This window comes from Lygodium microphyllum, chromosome 8 (genome assembly GCF_053477565.2).
Source record: "Lygodium microphyllum isolate KBCC chromosome 8, Lygodium_microphyllum_v1.1.10, whole genome shotgun sequence".
NCBI lineage: Eukaryota > Viridiplantae > Streptophyta > Polypodiopsida > Schizaeales > Lygodiaceae > Lygodium > Lygodium microphyllum.
In genome coordinates, this window is record NC_141142.1 from 61555794 (window position 1) to 61570621 (window position 14828).

The 14828-nt window shown below is 40.4% G+C and overlaps 1 protein-coding gene across 1 annotated transcript in view; it reads left to right on the forward strand.

Annotated features, from left to right (window-relative positions):
- The first annotated feature begins 13844 nt into the window (after nucleotides 1–13844).
- Nucleotides 13845–14828, forward strand: part of LOC148032371 (tobamovirus multiplication protein 2A-like) — a 37492-nt gene continuing 36508 nt past the window's right edge. Inside the window, exons 1-2 of the mRNA XM_087683022.1 lie at nucleotides 13845–14256; nucleotides 14335–14589. The gene's annotated coding sequence lies outside the window, so the exon portion shown is untranslated. The remainder of the gene's footprint in view (nucleotides 14257–14334; nucleotides 14590–14828) is intronic.

A 14828-nucleotide genomic window follows, 5' to 3' on the forward strand; every position in this document is an offset into this window, starting at 1 on the left:
GATTGCCACCCATCATCACGACTGGGATGATCGACTTATAGAAGCCCTCTGGGTATATAGAACCTCCTATAAAGCAGCTATATTTGGAGGAACATGAAATAGGATAGGCAAGCTTTCAGTTTCAATAGTTGCCAGGATTTTGCACTTCCCCATGAGTGCTTGTGGGTGTCCCCCATAAGGGCTAAGAGTTGCACTAGTCGGTGTGAGCTCCGGTTGGCCCAGTAGGGTCCATGATTCATAGGTCAAGATATTGAAATCTGCTCCTTCATCAATCAGAGCATCGATAGTATGCTCTCTTTTCGCGGTGAGTTTGACCCTAAGATAAGCAGGTGGCACTATGTCCTCATCTTCCGAGTCTTGGCTTGTAAATTTAAGCCTTCTGACAGATGCCCTTGAGTCCCCACTCGCATGTCCAGACATGGATTCTCCACCACAGTCTTGGGTTGTCTGTGCAGTGTTGCTCAAGGTACATCTCTCGTCCAGAGTGTCATGTCTAGTCATCTCGGCATTTGTAGCTTGATGATGTTGCATTCTGCTCTAACTAGACATGGTACGAACACAATGTCTTTGTGTTCTCATGGTGTGGCCTTTTTGCCCTTGATGGCTAGATTGGCCCATTGAGGTTCTAGGGTCTTTGTTTGTCTCTATTCGGGCACGGGCTTTTGGTTGCTCTTTTGCAAGGGAGAATCCTTGCTCGTGTAGAGCCCTTGCTATACTAGGGTCCAATTTGGAGGACCTGTCATGGCACGTGTTTTTTCTCCAACCTACTCGGGGGAGGTACAGAGGGGGCAGCTCCCTCTGCGGGGGTCGGGGGGGCAGTCCCCCCCGGCCCGCAGGGCCGTTACGGTAGATGCCATATGCAATTTGGAGGACCGTTTATAGCCAAATTTTGAACTACATGCTCTAAATTTTAGTCCGGTTATGGATCTGTGATGTGCCTTTAGCTCTACGTAGCCTTTGGATTCAATTTCGGGGTTTAGATGCGTCAGAATTTGTGTTCTGGATACCTGTCCGATTTTGATAGTTTTTGGTCCGATTCTAAGATGTCCGATTTTCAGGAGTCCGATTATCAGAATCGGACATCCAATTTTGGGTGGGTCCGATTGGACCAGTGGTCCGATTTTGGTCACGTCCGATTCTAGGAGTCGGATAAAAAAGTGGTCCGATTCTGGGAATCGGATCGGACAGGGTGGTCCGATTCTGGCTAGTCCGATTCTGAGCTGGTCCGATTCTGAGCTGGTCCGATTCTGAGCTGGTCTGATTCTGGGACTCGGACGGCCTGGTCCGATTGTGAGTGGTCCGATTATGGACTCGTCCGTGTGTCCGAGTCGGACGGATTGGTCCGAGAGTCTGATTCTCAAAATCGGACGGATTGGTCCGAGTGCATGTCGCACGTCTGATCGGGCTGGTCCGATTCTGGGAATTGGACGGTCCAACTCCCGAACTTGGGTGGTCCGATTCTGGGAATCGGACGGTCCGACTCCCGAACTCGGGTGGTCCGATTCTGGGAATCGGACCACAGCGAGTTGGTCCGAGTGCGTCAGCGACGGACACAATTCCTGCGCGTTTGTCCCCTCCTCTCTGTCTGGTGCACACAATCACCACAGACTTTCTAGATCTGATCAGGACACTTGTTGGAAAACACCAAACTCACCTGGAGTAGTACAAATCACCGACGCCTAGAAATCGGGGCAGCGCTTCCTCGTCCTGTGAACCAGAAGTTCTCTCTCTCTCTCTCTCTCTCTCACGCAAGGCAAACCAAGGAAATGAGGTCTGTCCTGGCCTCCCAGACCTCTTAAGGTCCTTTCCGAGCACCACAGAACCTCACAGCTAGTTCCCTGTCCTTGTCTCACCCAGAACTTGAATCTGGTCCCCTGTTTCCCTATTTTAGCCTGTTATATAGCAACAGAAAACCCTACTGTTTGCCTGTTTTTTTCTTCTTTTTCTTTGTTTTTTCCTACCCTAAATGCATCCAAATCACAAAATAAATACCTATACTACTCCATTCCACAACATAAATCTCAGAAAGCAACAAACCTACTTGCCAAGGATATCGAATACCATCTTCAACCCCCTCGTTTCCTACCTATCTACCTCAAGCACCGGTTCGGGGGAAACCCCTTACTTTGATGCTCGATTCGCAGTGCGCAAGCGCTCAAGGCTTGAATCCGTTGTCCCGGCAATGGAACCAAAATGTGGGAGCTTTCACTCAACCGCCAAGACCCACGGATCGCTTATTGATTCAAGCGTTCCAAGCCTAGCACTAATGGCTACCTCTCACATAGCCGACGCGCCATCCATATCTATGGGGTAGTGAGCTTACCTTGATGCCGTTCGAGTTACCTCCTCTCCCGCGCACTCCGGTAGCTCCACGATCCAAGTGCAAGCTTCAAGCAAGCTCCATCCTCAAGCTCCAAGCTCCAAGCTCCATTGCCGCGAGCAAGAGAAGAGAAGAGAAGAGAAGAGAAGAAGAGAGGAGAAGATGGAGAGCTTCTCCTCCTCGGTCCCTCACCCTCACACACTCACTCCCTCACACTCTCACACTCCCTCTCTCAAGCACAACCTCAAGCAAGCAAGAACAACAAGAAGAAGAAGAAGAGGAGAGCTACTTTTGGCCACACATAAGAATGAGCTTCTCGTTCACTTTTCAACTTTATATACAAAACCCTAAATCCCTTTTGGGCGGTCATCCCCTTTTCCCCTTTTTTACATGGCCGGCCGTAGCCTAGGCCCTTTTTCCCATTGTCCTTCTATCTTCCTAGCTTCCTTTCCACCGCCCGTCTACATTTACAAATTGCACGGGTGAGAGCCCGACGCTCTTTTACAAGATTTCAGGGTGCGCCTTTTTATTTTAAAATGCGCCTTTCCCCTTTTGCCTTTGCCTTGGACTTTTAAGGTTGCCCTTGCGCTTTTGGCCTTTTCTCCTTTTCTTTCTTCAGTCGGGCTACCTTTTTTCCGCCTTTGCCCTGCGTCTTTTCCACTTCCTTTTTCTTTCTTCGTGTTGGGGTTAACAGATATGAGCTATGGTGGATGAAGCAAGATAACGAGAGAGAGAGAGAGAGAGAGAGAGAGAGAGAGAGAGAGAGAGAGAGAGAGAGAGAGAGAGAGAGAGAGAGAGACACACATGATGTTGAAACTCCAACAATCACAATGTGTGACCAGCCTTCCCTTATTCATTCAATAGTCATTGAAAGAATAAAGAACAAAGTGACAATAATGGTCACCCACCACCTACAATACATCTATGTGGTCATGGTGTGTGTAGTAAATACAGAGCAACATAGGCACGGGTGCCCTTACCCTCAACATGAATTATGACATGTCTAGTGATGATAATATAGCTATTGCAAAGGCAACCTAGGCTAGGTGCACTTGCCAAGCCTGCTACTCTTGTCGATGATGCACTTGGTGGGTCAAGAACATCCATGTGGTGGGACATCAAGTGCTATATGGAACACCATGTCAAGACTAGAGAGGTTTCCAAGTTGATGTGGACATAAGAATGTGCACTTAGGTTGGTATCCTTCATGGTTGACAAAGGGTTTACTTGAGCAAGATGTTGAGCCACATCATGGTATACCTCTAGGTGGCCCATCTCCTGCAATGCTTCATCTAGGTGCCTCACCTAGACCACCCAATGGACCTCTTCCTCAAGCTCTGCTACTATGTGAAGCATCTCCTCCATGTCCAAGCCATCCCCTTGCCAGCCAATCTAAGTGACCACTCACCCCACCTATCGCTAATCATAAAATAGCCACCCACCTCACCAACCAATTGAATTTAACAGGATCACTAATATACCCTTGTATTAGAAATTTATCCTCTCTTCATTCAACAAATGTGGTTAATGATTTCTAACTTCTCTCCTTGCAAGTCCATCTCCTCCATGCACAGGGATGGTTCCTCCTCATCTAGTCTCTTCTAACATAGGGAAGGAGAAATTTGCATGTGGTCCATATTGTGCGATGCTAGAGTCACAATCCTCAGGGGCATAATATGCCAATAAAGGTAGATAAATGCCATGTTCTAATAGTGAGATCCTTTCATCCTAAAAAATAAGATGATCAAATGAATAGAGCACTCACTACCTACCATCTATCGTTTTATGATCTCTCCATACTCATGACAATGTAGCATTGTGCATTGTGTACCATTGAAAATAGTGAAGGTAAAAGCCCCCCACCTATGTTCCATGGCTTCCACTATTAGAACATTAACCTTCCTTAAAATACTCTCACAACTAGCAGCTATCATATTGTGATCTCTCATAGATCTCATACTCGTGACAATGTAACATTGTGCATTGTGTACCATTGAAAATAATGAAGGAAAAAGTCCCCCCACCTATGTTCCACGACTTCTCACAGTTCCTTAAAATTCTCTCAACAAGCTTCATATTTCAACAATGACCTTAGTATCAAACTAATTTCACTAGTGCCATTTAAACAAAGCATTGATGTGCTAGCACGTAGTGAATGCCAAAGAGTTAATAAGGGCATTGCTTTGGGAATGGGTCTTTATTTCCAAAAAACATGTATTTGGATATCTTTTATTTTTTGGGGGTTAAAGGCCACCAGTGCTTAGCTATCCACATTTACTTTGTACTTAGTGCTCACACACCTGTACACTATAGGTGGTAGCCATCCATCATTTTCATATTATTCTTTATTCTTTCTATGACAATAGAATAAAGAAAGGCAAGTCACACAGTTTGACTGGTGGAGTTGGCATTCAAGAAGCTTCATCAACCTCGATTGAAGCCAATGAAAAGAGCTTCATTTATAGCTTTCATGGCAACCACTTATTGAGGTATGCATCAATCCTATCCCTCCCCAAATTACTTTCACACCTTTTAGGCTTGACAAGGACCTTCCTAGGATTATTTGAACTTTCCCAAGTGATTACTTAGCTTAGTAGCAAGCATCATCCCATACTAATTGCACCTGTCCTTGACATCACACCTCCTCTCCAACCATTGCTTGGCTCTAGGCACTTGCTCCCAATTATCATGGCTTGGTTTTGAATACTCTTTGAAGAGGTACAAGTTAGCCATTGATTCACAATTCAGGGCAATCTTATGTTTACAATTTGGGGCAATATACATTTGATTCTTTAATGCTTCATTGATGCTTATGGGGCATGTTTCTGATGCCCAATGATGTATTGATGCTTATGAAAGCTTCTTAGATCGATTAGATCTTGTTCAGCTTAACATTTGGAAGACTTATTGCTATTATACCCTACGCGCAACTAGCATACACAGCGAATGCTAATGTATTTTATGTCTATATGCTTTCAAGGTATGCCATATGGTTGTATTGCTACTTGTCACTAATACATGTGCATAGATATGCTTATATTGAGACTTTGAGCTTTGATGTTGAGCTTAGATATTACATACTTGAAGTGTCTACATGCTTTGGAGCTTTATCAGGGAGCTTGGTCACTTGTTATGCATATACTCTTGGATGTACATTTTATGCTTCTTGGGTTCAAGGATACTATGATATGTCTTGAGCTTGCATTGCTCGTTGCTATTCCAAATTTTATTCTAGTGGGAGTATATTTCTCATTGCAAATCTTGTCTTATTAAAGACAATGAGAGTATTTTGTTCATGTATATATGCTCAGTTGTTTTGACATACACTACTCTTGTAGACTTTGATCATTGTGAGCTAATCTATATTTGATTTGTACACTCAGTACTTTCTCTTATTAGACGCATTTGTTAGCTTTGGATGCATGCTTGGTTATGTACTTGAGCTTCATTGTTCATATCAATGACAATTGTGCAATTTGGTGTAGCTTTGTTGCTTGTAGAGATCTCTTATGCACAATTGGCTTATGTACATGCTACCCTTTTTCTTGGGAATGCATCTATGTACCTGACATATTTGGATCTCTATTTGGTACCCTAGAGGTTTATGCTCATTCTTGTACATTGCTAGTTTCATTTTCAGCCCAGTCACTATTGAAACTTTCCTAGTAGTGGAGTTTTGAAATTTGGTTTATTGCCTACATTTGCATACTCTTTTACTACAGTTTTATGGACGTCAATACTAAAATTCGATTTTGAGTCAGTTTGTTGATATTAGACACTTATTTGAGCACTTTAGTGCCTTGTATTAGGTTTTTGGGCTAATTTACTATTATTATAGCAACGTGTTCACTCTTTGCTAGCTTTGTATTCATCATGGCATTTGCTTCTATTGCTTCTAGTGCTTCTAGGGATAATGCCATTTTTAACATAGACAAGTTGGATGGTAACAACTTCAACTATTGAAAGACCCAGATATGGCCTATTTTGGTTCAAAAGAAGAAGTGCATCGACACCCCTTGAGCCTTGTGCACACCTTTAGTTGTGCACTTGGAATTATTCATGCATGCTAAGCTTGGGCCATCACATCTCCCCCCCTTAGGGGCAATTCGAGGCTCTTCGCACTTCCATTAGTCATCACATGATGATCCGCTTGATTGCACTTGGTAAGCCCCACCCACATGCACTCTAAAAGGCCCGAACGACCATTGATGTGCTGTGTCTAGCTTGTGCTCTTAAAGGCCCAACCATTTACTTACATGTTGCATTGTGCATGCCCATTGGGTCTTTCCCACACCTTGGTCCAGTCGCACCACCCTCGAGCCTTGTTCACACCTCAAGTTTGTGCACATTGAGCTTGGGCTGAAGAGGAGCTTATATACACCTCACACATGTGTGTGCATGAGAGAGAGAGAGAGAGAGAGAGAGAGAGAGAGAGAGAGAGAGAGAGAGAGAGTGTGTGTGTGTGTGTGATCATTAATTTATTTTTTCATATTGACTCATTGTTTTGTGAAGGCTAAATATATGCATTTCCTCTCTCTCATATCATGAGGGTGGGTTAAATGTATGTGTTTCCTCTCTCTCATAAGTCTTGACATGGCATTTAATATAGGGTTTTCAAAAATGCATTTATGAGTTTTAAAGATGGATTTTACTCTCTTTCACTAGTTTCAACATTGTACAATGTGTGTGTGTGTGTGTGTGTGTGTGTGTGTGTAGTATAGGTGGTAAGATTATATTATATGCATTTATATATTATAATATGATACAATTGTTTTATAGAAAAGGTTTTAGTAGTTCTCTCTCTTTCTCTCTCTTTCTCTCTCTCTCTCTCTCTCTCTCTCTCTCTCTCCATAATAACATTTAGCTATTATACATTAGTTATAGGGCACACACACATATTACTGTTAATGATGTATTTGTGTATTATAATTTAATATTATTTATTATGTCTCTCATGGTTGGTTTCTTTGTGGCTCATCAACCACCATGAACCTTGTTGCCACATGAAATTTGGCTTATGATGCAAAGTGCCCTAACTATTATTGACACCAGTGCTCTGAACTTCGATGTGAAGCGCTAAGAGAATCTAGCCACATAGAGCCTAGTATACTTGAAGGGAAGCATCTTTATGCTCACATGCGAAAATAAATTGAGATGTCTATGATTGTCATAAGAACTTACAAAAATCTAAATGTTGTTTTGAACGAAGTTGGCAATGTAAGAAGCCCAAGTCTAATGTTGGTTTGCTTGAACTTGCCTATCACTTTTAACACATTTTAGACATACAAATTGATGCTTTCACAAATCATGCAATATTGCGGTTTATGGCTCTTGAGAGTTTCTACTTTTCTCAAGGTTAAGTTTGAGGCGATTTTGAATTGGATGTCCTTTGTAACATATTCTAGTGTTATGATGTCATTTGGGTATTGCAAGCATCCCTTTTCAATGATTTTATATAAAGTTATACAACACACATATGCATGCATGCACAGGAGGGTGTGTGTGTAAAGTTCTAATGACTAGGAATATTCTTGTGTACTTCATGTTGCGGTATTATGCATGAGGTGTTTATCTATGCTATATTATTATTTTGACTATAGATTAGGGAAATTTCGAATCCCCAGAGGCCTTGTCAAGCTTGGCACATATCCCATGAACTGAGAAAATGACCCATACTTCCAAAATTTCAAATTATAACAATAAATTTTCAAATTCCCTCCCTCTGTCATAGACAATAGTTGGTCACTCCCTTTTATTTCAAGAGAAATCATTGACACATGTTTATCAGAAATGTGTTGGGATCCCATTGGATTTATGGACACGTGTTCCGACAATGTTCCATTAGCTAGAGTGGCTAAGATATCTATCTTTCAGAATCTTAATTGAAAAAGGGGCACATGTCCATCAAAATGTGGCTGATCCTATCATAATTAGGAGCACATGTTCACTTCAAAATTTTTAGGCAAACCAAATACATAATCTACAACCTTTAGGGATTCAAAGCCCAACCCTAATATAGGGTCTTCCAATAAGGCCTAACCTACTTAGACTACTAATATGCTAACTAACACACGAAATAAGCAAATGCTCATACTTACACAAAAGCAAACATGCAAGCACACAGCCTAGGTAGCCCACACACATGACATAGGACCACATACATAACCAAGAAGCCAACAAAAAAAGAAGAAGGGAAATCATACATCACACATTATGAAAATGCATGCAAACAACATAGGCAAATGACTCTTTCAAAAAATAAAACATATCTCACATAAAGTTGTATATACCAAGGTGCCACAAAATTCATTAAAAAATAATGTCTCAAAATTCATAATATATTTTACTCTTCACACATTCCTCCTCCTTCACTATGATCACCATTATCTTCCTCCTCCTCCTCCTCTTCACTTTCATCTGCAACCTCGTCGCTCATTACAACACCACATGATCTAATGTTGAAGTCCCTAAATAGTGCTCCTTGCAATCAAGTCCTAGGGTCCCTTTAATCTCTACGAAGTGGAATTTGATTTAGAAGTATTGGATGCACAAGTAAATATCATGCCACATGAATGAATTGAGTTGGATTAATAAATGCACCCATTACATGCACATAGCAAATTAACAAAATGATTAGACGTAAAGAAATCAACCAAGTGTAAAATGACTTAGATTCATTAATGATTTTTCTAGCATAAATTCCTATGCATGTTATTAATTCCACATCATAGTTTACTAAGACACATGAATGCATGAGTAGGTATCATGATACATGAATGAATTGAGTTAGATTAATAATGAGTTTCTCAATACACATGCTCAACTTTGGAATAGATTTGGGACATAATTTCCCAAGGGAGTTATTAATAACCACACACACATTATGCCCGCATAAAAAATGAACCAAATAACTAAATGTAAAACGTAAACCAAGAATAATATGATTTTCTAAATTAGATTCACAAACCAAGAGAGTTATTAACTAGCTAACATAATCTCCTAAGACACAATTAGAAAGTAGCTACATGTGAACCATTGAAAATATTAAAAACTAATAAGCATTGAAAAAGATAATGATTCTAATTAATGAAAAGATAATGACTTCAAATCATAACAAGACTAGCGTTCCTCGTGCGCATTGAATGCTAGGCTACTTCGTTGTCACAAAGCGGCAAACTAACGGTCAATTTCTCCTCTTTCTCTCTCCTCTTTTCTCTCTTTGTTTCTAATTTTTTTCTCATCCCTCCCTCCCTTTCTCACTGCCCCCAATTCCCTACGTCTATTTTTTTTTCTCTCTCTCTCTCCCCCTTTCTCCTCTGTTTTCCTTCTCTCTCCCTCTCCTCTTTTTTCTTATTCTATATAATTTTTTTCTCTCGTTTTTTAAAATTTTATGTTTCCTCTCTCTATAATTCTCTCTTTGTTCAAATTCTCTATCTTCTTCTCTCTCTCTCTCTCTCTCTCTCTCTCTCTCTCTCTCTCGTTTTCTTCTCTTCCCACTTTTCTTCTACCCCTCTTTCCTCTCTTTTTCTTTTTTTTTCCTCTCTCTTTCTCTTAAAATTTATATATTCTCTCTCTATAATTCGCTTTGGCTTTGTTCTCCCTCTCTATCCTCTTCTTTGTTTTTTTGCTCTCTTTGTATCTTTCTCTCGGTTTTTTGTTCTCTCTCTCTCTCAAGTTTTTTTTCTCTCGCTCTTTTTTCTCTCTATATATTTTATTCTCTCTATATTTTTCTCTTTCCTCTCTTCCCCTTTTTCTCCCCAAATTTTCAAAAAGGTTTAAAGTAAAAAAATTTATTGTCTTTCCTCTTTCCCCCCTCGCTCCTTTTTTTGTTTCTTCTTCTTCTTCTCTCTCTCTTCATTCTCCCTTTAATTTTTTTTCTTTTTGCTCTGTCTAATTTTATATTTATTTCTCTCTATAATTCTCTCTCTTTATGTTCATATTATCTCTTCTTTTTCTTCTCTCTCCACTTTTCCTCTCTCTCTCTCTCTCTCTCTCTCTCTCAAAGTGTGTGAAAAACTATATCCAAAAAACTTTAATGAATAAACTTTAAAAAATATTTAATTAAATGCTTTAAAAATTAATTAAAAAAGAAATTTCCTTTAATTATAGGAGAGAGAGAGAGAGAGAGAGAGAGAGAGAGAGAGAGAGAGGGGGAATTTGATTAAAAAGGGGAGGGGGAAGACAACGGGAGAGATTATACTTGAGAGAGAGGGGAATTTAATTAAAAAGGGGAGGGGGAAGAGAAAGGGAGAGATTATACTTAAGAGATAGGGAAGGGGGTTTTAATTTAGAGAGAGAGAGAGAGAGAGAGAGAGAGAGAGAGAGAGCCTAGGCCCTACAATAAGAGAGAGAAGGGGGGGGGGGAGAGGGGCTTTTAATTAAAAAGGGAAGGGGGAAGAGAAAATGAGAGATTACACGTGAAAGAGAGGGAAGGGGGTTTTGATTTTAAAAAAGGGAGGTTTGGAAAAGGGGGTAGGTTCGGGAAGCCCTTTAGACATTCAAGGCTTCTCAAACCTACGATAAAAAATAATATAGTAGTAAGATTATAAACTAATAAGCAAAAAAAAAGCCAAACGAGGTGGACGCATTACTCGGAGCACTCATAGCAGCACAATGGCAACAACTACATCACCAAATAAAATAATGAGTTGACATAAACTAATTATTTAGAGCACGAAATGAATTAATCAATTAACACGAACTAATGCTTGGTTTTTTCCAATGCATGCAATCATTCACTTATGTAGGCTGATAAATGTAGTGCGGGATTATTGCATCGAGTGGACTAGTTATGCCAATATTATAACTAGTGCATGATTATAACTAAACTGTAGTCATTTGGCCATGGATTAATTAATTGACAAAAAGTAATGACCCCCTTTCTTAAAATGCAAATCAATCAAGCAATCGATCAAAGAGCAGGTCAGATTACTTACACATTAAAAATCAAGCTCTTAGTACATAGTTGAAGTAGAAAATCATGCAATAATTAAAAAAGCTATTTCTATTATCAAATCATTTGGTCATGATACTCACACATTAAAAATCAAGCATTCAGTCATGCATGATTCGGTTTACTATAATGCAATGGAACTCTAAAAATCCAGCATTCAATACTTAATCAATAATTCATATAATCACGTAGGAATTGAGTATATGATTAATAGATCGATTTTTGTGATCTCATGTAGGAACTAGTCATGGAAGAATCAATCCCATGTAGGGTAGGAACTAAAAAATCTATTTTTGTGCAAACCATTATGCATGAATGAAAATGAATGAGTTTAGCACTTACTTGAAGCTTCAAACAATAGGGATTGAAAGCAAGAAATCAAGATGATATCGAGGTCACATAGGTGGGGTTTGAGTCTGCATGTTATTTATAAAAGAGAAGGGTTGATGGAGAAGTGTAGGGTTGATGGATATGGAGTCATGGGGAGGAGGATGAACTACAACATTTAGAAACTAATTCTTGCTAGGTGTTGTGGAGCACCTGAACTTGCCTACCTATGCATGATATCATTGATTGTTAGGTAATGGTGGGGTTGGAGGAGTAGAATTAGATAGAGAAATGACAGAACCCATCACTCAGGCCCCATGTGGCAAGGGTGAGAGCCACAAGGTGGAAGTGGCAAGAGGATGGGAGTGGCAGTACATCCAAGAACTTAGTAAGATGGAAACAAAAACACATCATGGGGCAAGCTCGAGCCTTCATCTGCCCTCTTCTAAGACCCCTCTCTCTCTTTCTCTCACACAACATGTAAGACATCTCTCTCTCTCTCTCTCTCTCTCTCTCTCTTCTCTCTCTCTCTCTCTCCACTCATAGTAGGCCCAATCCTAAGCAAGAAGAGTTGGGGCAGAAAGGAAGGAGGGAGTGAGTTGGGAGAGAGAGAGAGAGAGAGAGAGAGAGAGAGAGAGAGAGAGAGAGAGAGAGAGAGAGAGAGAGAGAGAGAGAGAGAGAGAGAGAGAGAGAGAGAGAGAGAGAGAGAGAGAGAGAGAGAGAGAGAGAGAGAGAGAGAGAGAGAGAGAGAGTGAGTGAGTGCGTGCATGTGTGTGATAGTGAGCAAAAGAGGAGAGAGAAAAGAAAGGGGGAAAGAGAGAGAGAAGGGGGAGAGAGGAATTTTGAAGAGAAAAAAGGGGAGAGAGAGGGGAGGAAAGTGAAATTTGGATGGCAAGTTTTATCTGCTCAACTATTGCAAAGGGGCCTAGCATTCCTTGTGTGGAATGCTAGTATTGATTGAGAGAATACTTAGCAAAACCTTCAACTCATGTTGTTATGACTCTAAAATGAAGAGTGATACATGTCAAATTTTCATTTTTAAGAGTTGATTATAGATACAAATCAAACAATGTTCCTATCTAAAAAAAGCCCTCCCTTTATGTGTGTGTGTGCACTTCTACACACGAGTCATGTGTATGCCAACATGTAAAGTCCAATATGTACATGTCTTAAATAGTGAAACATTGTGGTTGTATAACACATGTATGCAAATATGTTGGGCACATGGATCAGAAAGCTTCAACTTACATGCATAAACACATTGGACCCCATGCACACTTCACACAACACAAATAATCCAATATGTACATGTATTAGATGTATAGATGGCACAATTGTCTTCTTTGAAAACTTTATAAGGACAACTAAGAACATACAAACATGTGCATGAATCTACCAAACTTAAATATCTAACCTATATGGCAAATGAATGAGAGGGCATGACTTTATATGTAAATTATGTATATAATTGACAAAATTGGGCATCATTATATGTTAAGCGCATCATGTAGCACATTGTTTTGATAATTTTTGGTGAGCCTTTCTCACAAAATGCGAAACGCGAGGTGTTGTTTCGCAGGCTTTGCAATGATGCCCACCACACGAAGCATGGTTAGTGGGCAATGCAGGCTAAGCCAACTCATATTACATGTATCTTTCATACTCTATGGGTCAAAGTTATATTTACTTTTATAAACAAATGAAATATATTAGCTAAATTTATTAAATAAAATTTTCCTCAAATTGCACATTTTAAATATAACAAGACAAGCTGGCTTGCAAAATGTTAAACTTTAAATTCCTAGAAGAGAAAAATGCAGTATTTTTGATTTTTCATGGCAAAAGCAGAGATTGTTCATACGATCATTATTACTATTGTAATGATTATAAATTATCATCGCCTTTTGTTAGCCTCTACATATTATAGGAGTCGAATGAAAAGAGGAGGTTTGATGGAACAACTAAGTCATAGTGAAAATTGTTATATATAAAGTGATTATAATAAATAGTGAGAATTATTATAAAGGGTAATTATAGAGAAATTGACATTCCACTACTATTCTCAGCATGTTGGCATATTCTTTTATGTTTGTAAAATTAACGTAGAAGAGCTATAGGCCCCTTGAGGTAAGACGCCTATAAAGCTATTGGGCCCTTTAAGCTCGAAGAGCTAGATACGGAAATAAGCATTCGGCCACGTCACGGGAGCGGTGAATGTTTTTAATTTGCACGATAGGCACGCCTGCGAGTCTGCGAATGTGCTATGCGTCTCGTTGCTGTCGTCCTCTCTCGCGCTTTTTCCCTCTCCTTTACCCTCCCGAGTTCCTGTCTCTCGATTACCATCTAATCTGCAGGTCCAGCACGCACACACACACACACACACACACACACACACACACACACACACACGGAGGCAGACAGACAGACACGCGCACACTCAACCGGCATTCGCTGCAGCTCCCTCCCGATCTTCCACCACGAAGGCGCGCCTACCAGACAAAACCTCCACCCGGGACGGCACTCCATCCTCCGCGACAGGCACTCTCTTCCGCCGTTACAGCCATGCCAGCATGGAGAAGGATTGGCTCGTGAGGACGATCGTTTGTCCGATCTTCTTTCCGTCCAGAAACCCTTGCTTGCTTTGACTACTCTGCAGGTCCTTTGTCTCCTTCTCGTTTGATTCTCGTTTGTCAAACGAGAAGGCATTTATGGTTGTGTGCCGTTCGATTTTCAGTGTATTCGCAGGGGCTACATCTTATATATAAGGACAAATACAAGGTATCGTGGATTCCCAGGGCGGCAGTTGAATAGCAACCTGTCCCACTGTTAACAGTATTGCGTCTGTCGCATCATAACATTTATCCAGTGGGATCCTGCAGTTTTTAGTTTTGTGCAGAGACCAGGCTTCTGAGTGTGCTTCAGGGCAGTCTTTTTTTACAGCACACATTTTGCACACTTAGTGAATGCTGTCACTTCCTTAATGCAGCAGGTATTTTTCTCGTCTCATCATAACACCTTGTTAAGCTTTACATATAGACTAGTTTTCAAAACCTGGATTGCCAATACAGTTAATGTCTGCACTTATTCCCCCCCACTGAACACAAGCATGGCTTTATCGGGATTAACAATACAGTCAAGTCTGTACTTATGGCCCCCCTTACATTTTGTTTTTCCAAGAATCGACGCAGTGTTGATATGACATTAAAAAATGTTTTCAATACTGTTAAT